The sequence below is a fragment of the Mastomys coucha genome, unplaced genomic scaffold, assembly GCF_008632895.1.
Source record: "Mastomys coucha isolate ucsf_1 unplaced genomic scaffold, UCSF_Mcou_1 pScaffold16, whole genome shotgun sequence".
Taxonomy (NCBI): domain Eukaryota; kingdom Metazoa; phylum Chordata; class Mammalia; order Rodentia; family Muridae; genus Mastomys; species Mastomys coucha.
In genome coordinates this window covers 64,596,526-64,604,711 of record NW_022196898.1, presented here as the reverse complement: position 1 = coordinate 64,604,711, position 8,186 = coordinate 64,596,526, and the positions used below count along the sequence as shown (strand labels likewise).

At 42.4% G+C, this 8,186-nt stretch overlaps 1 protein-coding gene across 6 annotated transcripts in view; it reads right to left on the bottom strand.

Moving 5' to 3' along the window:
- The window catches only part of Frrs1 (ferric chelate reductase 1), a 53,555-nt gene that overhangs the window by 32,580 nt on the left and 12,789 nt on the right, over positions 1-8,186 (bottom strand). Inside the window, exon 1 of one of the 6 annotated variants that reach the window (XM_031375287.1) lies at positions 297-479. The exons of the other annotated variants lie outside the window; for them this stretch is intronic. The gene's annotated coding sequence lies outside the window, so the exon portion shown is untranslated. Of the gene's footprint in view, positions 1-296; positions 480-8,186 lie in introns of those variants that run through there. 6 annotated transcript variants of the gene reach the window in all.

Genomic DNA, 8,186 nt, shown 5'->3' with positions numbered 1-8,186 from the left:
TTTTGGAGGGGAAACTGGGAAAGGAGATATCATGACATGTAAATAAAGAAAATATCTAATAAAATTTGCAGTATAGTTTAAAAAAAAAAAAGAATCTTTGTCCTAAACTGGCTCTTAGCCTGCAATCTGGAAACAGTATAATCTAGGAGGGCAGGTGAGGGCAACGATCAGTGGTGGTGATGCTGTGCCCTGGAGTAGGAGCAATCATGAGTACCAGATTGCTCCCCTCCAGCAGTGACAGCAATGACGTCATCCAGCCAGAACTGACATTATGGACAGCCAGACCAGTCTTGTACCTTTTGCTTCACTGCCCCAGTTCTTCAGGTCACTACACCGCTCTGCTGTTTCTTCTGCCTGATGCATACACTGATTGAGTCCTTTGTCTCTGCTTTTAACTGTTACTTATGTCTTCAGTTGGAGTGTTGGTAAGGATGGCTGAGCTCGCCTGCTGGGGTGCCTGGAACTGGGTGATTTTCCCCTAAATACAATCGGAGTTATTATACATACATATATGTGTTTATATATGGGATTTATTATATATATGGGATTTATTGGAATGACTGACATGCTGCAGCCCAGCTACTCAACAATGGCTATCTGTGTATAGAAAGCCCAAGAATTTAGTAGCTGCTTCAGTCCCACAAAGCTGAATGTCTCAGCTGGTCTTTTGTATATGCTGGAATCCCAAAGGAGTAGGCGTCAATGCCAGCGAAGGAATGGATGTGCTCATAAGGTAAGGAAGGGCAAGCAGGCAAAGAGCCAAACCTCCTTTCTATCTGTACAAATGAATTCTTGACAAAATACAATAGAAGTACTCAAGTCAACTACAATCCTCATTTCTGCAACTGGTCACATGGCCTTGGCTGGTATTTACTGCTACCTTCCTCTACTGGATTCCCTGTATCCCTCTACCCTCTGCAAGCACCTCAGCAGGTCTTGGCACTCTTTGTGCAGTGACCCATACCTTCATTCCTGAAGGGCTTAAGCCCTTTGTCATCGGGCCTGAATGAGGCTGTTGGAGTTTCCCATTGACTTTCATCACAGGATATGGTAGCATTGATACAACCTAAAGGATCTCCTGACTCCAGACAAAAGCTCTTGTCCAGCCAGGCGGTGGTGGCGCATGCCTTCAATCCCAGCATTTGGAAGGCAGAGGCAGGCGAATTTCTGAGTTTGAGGCCAGCCTGGTCTACAGAGTGAGTTCCAGAACAGCCAGGGCTACACAGAGAAACCCTGTCTTGAAAAAACAAACAAACAGACATCATCTCTCTTACCTCCATTGTGGAGAGGCAATACAATTTCCTCTGGTAAACTAAATCAATCACACCTCCTAACATTGTTATCCCTTTTATTCCTTTCTTGGCCTGTTGGTTGGTTGGTTGGTTGTTGGTTGGTTGGTGTTTTCCTCTGTCTAACAACCCTGGCTATCCTGGAATGCAAACTGTTGATTCAAGCTGGTCTTGAACTCACAAAGATCCACCTGCCCCTGCCCCTGCCCCTGCCCCTGCCCCTGCCCCTGCCCCTGCCCCTGCCCCTGCCCCTGCCCCTGCCCCGGCCTCTGCCTCTGCCTTCTGATCACTTCAATTAATGGTATGCATCACCATATTCAGCTTAGCCTGTTGGCTTAAGGGCATTAGAAGCCCAAAGAGGCCAGGGGGAAGTCTGAGCTTCCAGTTCAATAGAATGTTTGTTGTGGCTCCTGGGAGCAGCACTCTTCCCTCTGGAACCAAAACGTCTAGGCCAGCAGAACTTAGGGTCACGGGAATCATAAGCAAAAATTTTCCTAGTGGGTCATCAGTAATAATGGTGAGTGGAACTATTCCCCTTTCCACCTCTTGATTCTTATACCTATGGATCCTGGCTATGGGAGAAACCACTCCACATATTGCTGATTCAAAGCATATACTGTCTTCTGAAGAGCTCTGCCCCAGCCCTCCATGCTGCTGCCACCTAATTGGTGCTGTAACTGTGTCTTCAAAAGGCCGTTCCATCTTTCCAACTGGTGGAGAGCATGATAAGACCAGTGGATTCCACAACTGTGGGCCCACCGTCACACTTTTCTGGTTGTGAAGTGACTTCCTTAGTCAGAAGCTATACTGTGTGGAGTACCATGACAGCATTCTGTGAGCCCGTGGACGGTGGTTTTGGCAGAAACACTATATAGAGGAAAGGTAAATTATTTTTTTTAATTAGATATTTTCTTTACTTACATTTCAAATGATACCTCCTTTCCAGGTTTCCCCTGGGGGCGGGGAGGGGGGGAAGAACCCTGTTCCCTCCCCCATCCCCCTGCTCACCAACCCACCCTCTCTCACTTCCTGGCCCTGGCATTCCCCTACACTGGGGCATAGACCCTTCACATGACCAAGGGCCTCTCCTCCCATTGATGACCGACTAGGCCATCTTCTGCTACATATGCAGCTGGAGCCATGAGTCCCACCATGTGTACTCTTTGGTTGGTGGTTTAGTAGTCCCTCAGAGCTCTGAGGGTACTAGTTAGTTCATGTTGTTGTTCGTCCTATGGGGCCGCAAACCCTTCAGCTCCTTGGGTCCTTTCTCTAGCTCCTTCAATGGGGACCCTGTGCTCAGTCCAATGGATGGCTGTGAGCCTCCACTTCTGTATTAGTCGGGCATTGTCAGAGCCTCTCAGGAGACAGCTATATCAGGCTCCTGTCAGCCAGCACTTGCTGGCATCCACAATAGTGCCTGGGTTTGGTGATTGAATATGGGAAGGATTTCCAGGTGGAGCAGTCTCTGCATTGTCCTTTGGAAAGACAAATTCTTAACAAGCATAAATATCTACTCCAGTAAGAACAAAGTGTTGTGTTTTCCCTGGAGGAAATGGTCCAACAGGTACTGGGAAGAAAGCCAGATCAATAGCTGCATACCATGTACAGATGTGTTAATTTGTTCAAATAAGGACACTACATTACAGTAGGTGCAATCAAAGTTACTGCCTGACTGAGTTTTCAATAGTCAACTTGTCTTCTGCACTGGCCAGATAAATGAGTTAAAGAGAGATGTGGAGTTGTGATGGGAACCACCATGCCTGCATCTTTCAAGTCCACGATGGTGGCACTGATCTCTGCAGTTCCTTCAAGGATGCAGTACTGATTTAGATTCTCTATTTTCTTTGGCAGAGGCAACTCCAAAGGCTTCCATTTAGCCTTATATCCCTCACTCCACAGGTCAGGGAACCAATGAAAGATTTCTTCCAATTTCTAAGAATATCTATTCCAATTATACATTCTGGAACTGGGGGAATAACCACAGGATGAATGTGGGGACCTACTGTGAGTCAGACTTCAGCAGAGACCACCTGGCTTCCATAGGTTCCTACTTTCACTATTTCTTGGGATCTCTCAGAATGAATGTCAACTCAGAACCAGTCTCCTTTCGCCCAGTGTACAGTTATCTATGTAAAAGATCATAGGTCCCTCTGGGGAAGAACTGGAGAAAGGTTAACAGTAAAACATTTAGGTGTTTTATCAAGATCCTTCCTCAGGGAAACCTGGCCACCACTTCATTCAAAGAGTTCTGAGTCTGAAAACTGCTTAAGTCTAGAAATTGATTCACTGGCCAAGATTGCCTCATGTCATGATCCAATAGCCTTTCTTTCATTTGTTTGAGAATTTTTCCACTTAATATAGATCAAATAAAAATTCAGTAGGCTTCTTATCTATTTCATGCCTTAGAACACCATAATTGATTAGCCAGTATCAAAGGCCCATAAGAGTCATACCACTATAAAATTCACCTTGCCTGTGCTGTCCTTATGGACTAAGTCATTATAAACATTGTTTTGTCTATGATGCCCATTTTAATAACTACAATCACCTTGTCTCTGGCGATCCAATGCTGCCACCTGGCTCTTGTTACTGCGGGGACCAATTAAACCCACTGCATTTAATTCATCCAGTTGAGCAACAGCATCTCCAACCCTAAGGTCTAACACAAGGACAAGGACAAGAACAAAACTCTTCAAATGTGCTGGTGCCCCTCATAAAATGGTGATTTTATGCCTTACAGGATTAGTGAAGGGCATGTCTCCTGGGCTTTCCCATCCTGGAGAATTTGGTCTTACACAGCATACTAGCATTGCAGTTTCCCTGACTCTTAAAAATCCCTTCATCAACGCTAAGCCACGGGACATCAGGCACCTCCAATTCCTTTTCAGTAGGCCATTTTTTGATGAGTGCTTCAGCCAACCATTCAAACTTTTGATGGTGACCTTTTTCAACTGTGCGAGCTTCCATATTATACCTAAAATTTCCAGTCAGAGGGCCCATGTCAATAAACTCAGCCTGATCTACTTTTATGTTCCTTTCACCATTATCCTACACCTTTAAAATCTGTCCCCAGACTTCTGCTTTAATGAACTAGTAAACTTATTAAGCTCCTTAGTAGTGTAGCTCATTTCCTCACAGACAACTCTTTCTACCTCCCCTTGAGAGGCCTGCTTTGCCTTGAATCTGGTCCTAGGTCTAGAGGCAATTATTGGTGGGTCTTGAAGAACATCAGTATTGTCTTACCCATCATTTTCCTCAGAGAAAGTCACTGCTGGTTTATCAGACAATGAAGGATTAATTTCCTCAGGTAAAAAGGGTAATAGTTCAAGAGGGTGGGGTTGCGGGGGGGGACCTGAAGGAACTACTTCCTCAGGTGAGGTAAACCCTTGAGAATCTGAGGATTCAAAGTTCTCAGTTTCAATAGGGTCTTCCCACACATCCCCATCCCAAGTCACAGGATCCATTCTTTACTTATTAATGTCCTTATTTCAACTGCTGACATCCTCTGAAGCTGGGACTTGAATGTTCACTCTAATTCAACCAACCTTCTAATGAGGATTTTGGTTTGACTTTCCGCACATTCTGTGGCTGCTGAAGAGACGATTCTCTTCCAGGGCACACTTAGAAACCATTAGACTGTTTATGTGCATCTGAAACTGGTCAGTTTTATTACTGAGTTCCTGGCTGTCCTCCACAGAGATCCTCCCTATCTATCCTTTGTCAATTTATCCAGAGATGTTAAGAGCAACCAGTCAGCAGCAGCATTTTCTGTATTTTCCCCAAAACTGTCAAAAGTTTCATATACAGGGTCACCAAATCTATTGCCATCCACAACTGGTGAATCAAGATAATCAAAGGCATTTATCTCTACGTTTGCAATACAGTTCACACACCATGGGGAATGGATGTGCTAGTAAGGCAAGAACAAGCAGACAAAGAGCAAAAGCTTCTTTCTTTTGTGTCCTTATAAAGGCTTCTAGCAGAAGGTGTGGCCCTTACTAAAAGTGTGTCTTCCAACCTTGGATTTGGATTAAAGGCCTATGTCTTCCCATCTCAGGAACCGGCTCAAAGGTGTGTGTCTTCCTACCTCAGAGGTCTGGATTGGAAGTGAACTCACCCACCTCAAACCAAGCAGAAAAACCTCTCCCAGGTGTGCCCTCCATTCCTGGATTGTAATTCATTCCAGATATAGTCAAGTTGACAACCAGGAATAGTCATTACAACTATCTATCTCTAACTCCGGCATCAGGGGAGCTGGCTAGCTCCGAGTCCTCTGGCCTCCTTGGACACTTGCACTCAAGTACACACATCACACACAAACCTACATATAATCTAAAATAATACAAATAAATAAATCTGGCATGTGCGTGCTGGCACATACCTTTAATCTTAGCACTTGTGAGGCAGAGGCACGTGAATTTCTGAGTGTTCGAGGCCATCTTGGTCTACAAAGCAAGTTCCAGGACCACAAGGGTTGTTACACAGAGAAACCCTGTCTCAAATTAGATAGATACATACATACATACATACATACATACATACACACACACAAACATACATACATACATACATACATACATACATACACAGATAGATAACTCTTTAATTTAAAAAAAAAAAAAAAGCAAAACCAGCCAAAACCAATCATTTAAATAATTTGGGAAAAGCCAAGATTTTTAAGCTCTACTAAATATAAAACAAACAAACAAACAAAAATGTTTTATGTATTTATGTTCATTTAAGAAAATATTAGTAATAATGTATTATTTTGAAATATACAGTTAATATGTTTGGAGTTATTTAAAATTTATATTGAGAAAATGTATGTATTTTCAGTATTGCCATTGACAAGCATCTACATAAGACTGTTAAATTGATTGTCATTTTATATCAAACAACTTTTATAATACTCATTTTTATTGTTAAAATATTTTATAAGCCGGGCGGTGGTGGCGCACGCCTTTAATCCCAGCACTTGGGAGGCAGAGGCAGGCAGATTTTTGAGTTCGAGGCCAGCCTGGTCTACAGAGTGAGTTCCAGGACAGACAGAGCTACTCAGAGAAACCTTGTCTCGAAAAAAAAAAAAATTATAAATTTTAAAGAATATGACAAAAAAAGATATTGTAGGTATGGGGGGGTCTCTGGGAGAAATTGGGTTCAAAAGGAAAACAAGAATGTGATGTAATTCTATTTACTTAAAATATGTTTTTAAGCCGGGCGGTGGTGGGGCACGCCTATAATCCCAGCACTTGGGAGGCAGAGGCAGGCAGATTTCTGAGTTCAAGGTCAGCCTGGTCTACAGAGTGAGTTCCAGCACAGCCAAGGCTACACAGAGAAACCCTGTCTTAAAAAAAACAAAAAAAAAAAACAAAAAAAAAACAAAAAAATGTTTTTAAATGTTAACAAATTCAGATAAACTGAAATCATGTAACTTTTCTCATCATAATGCAATAAAACTTAAAAAAAAAAGACTTCTAATCTGGTGCTAAAAAAAACTTGATATTTTGGTTTTTTGGGTTTTTTTGTTTGTTTGTTTGTTTGTTTGTTTATTGCTTCTTTTTTTAACCAAGGCTGTTTATAGCCTTCTACACTTTACAATCTCACAACTTACCAATGAATCTTAACCTACCATTATATAAGAGCTACTTTACAACACACAGAAACAATTAGTTTTGAATCAAGGTTGAGATCAAGGATTTGGGGGTGGGGGGGAGGAAAGTTCTCAGAAGTAAGGAAAAAGCAAACAAGTTATGCAAAGAGATTTAAAAAAAATAAAAGATGGATGTAACTAACAGTGCTTATTTTCTCTGTATTCCATTTAGGAGCCTAAAAAAACACTATAAAGATGCTAAGAAATAAGTACCCCTTACAATGAAATGTCTTTGAACTTAATCATAAGATTAAACCACTACTATCCTTAAAGCTCTTGAAAGCCTTCACTCTTTTTGTTTGTTTGTATGTATGTATGTATGTTTGTTTGTATGTATGTATATGTGTATGGTTTGGTTTGGTTTGGTTTGGTTTTGGTTTGGTTTGGTTTGGTTTGGTTTTGGTTTTTCAAGACAGTTTCTCTGTAGCTACAGTTTCAAGAACTATCCTGGAACTGACCAGGGTGGCTTCAAACTCACCACAGAGATATCCTGGCCTCTGCCTCTCAAGTGCTGGGATTAAAAGTGTATGCCACCACTGCCTGGCTAAAACCTTCATGATTTCAACAACTATAGTCTCTCCTGGAAGTAGCTACTCATTCATTTGGATGCTCTGCCTGCATGTACATCTGTATACCATATTCATGCAGTACCAGCTTTCTAGAACTAGACTTACAAACAGTTGTGAGCTACCACTCGGGTACTGGATACTCCGTCAGAGCCACTAATGCCCTTAACTCCACTGAGCTCACTTTTACTCCCACCTTTTTTGAGTCTCCCATTCATCATCTGATGTTACTACAGGAATTAAAAGGACACTTTTTTGGAATGAAATCATTAACTTTTTTAGGTAAATGTGCTTCTGCTTCTAGTCTTTCAGCCTAAGAACAGAACCACCACTGAACATGACTTCTATAACAAAATGGAGATCCCCTTTCATGCTGAACTCAACATTTCATCTAAAGTCTGGGGCAACCTGGTAGACTGAGTACTCTGAAAAACTAGGGGGACTGAGTACACACACAACAGACATAGCTGGTGCGGAGTTAGGCAAGAAAAGCTTTAAAGACGTAGGTAGAAGGACAAGCAGATTGGAAAAAGTGAAGGCTAATCACAAAGCTCATAGTAAATCCAGAAAAGTCTGTGAGGAGGACAGAGAGAAAGTGACAGTCTTGCCGGGCGGTGGTGGCGCACGCCTTTAATCCCAGCACTGGGAGGCAGAGGCAGGTGGATTTTTGAGTTCGAGGCC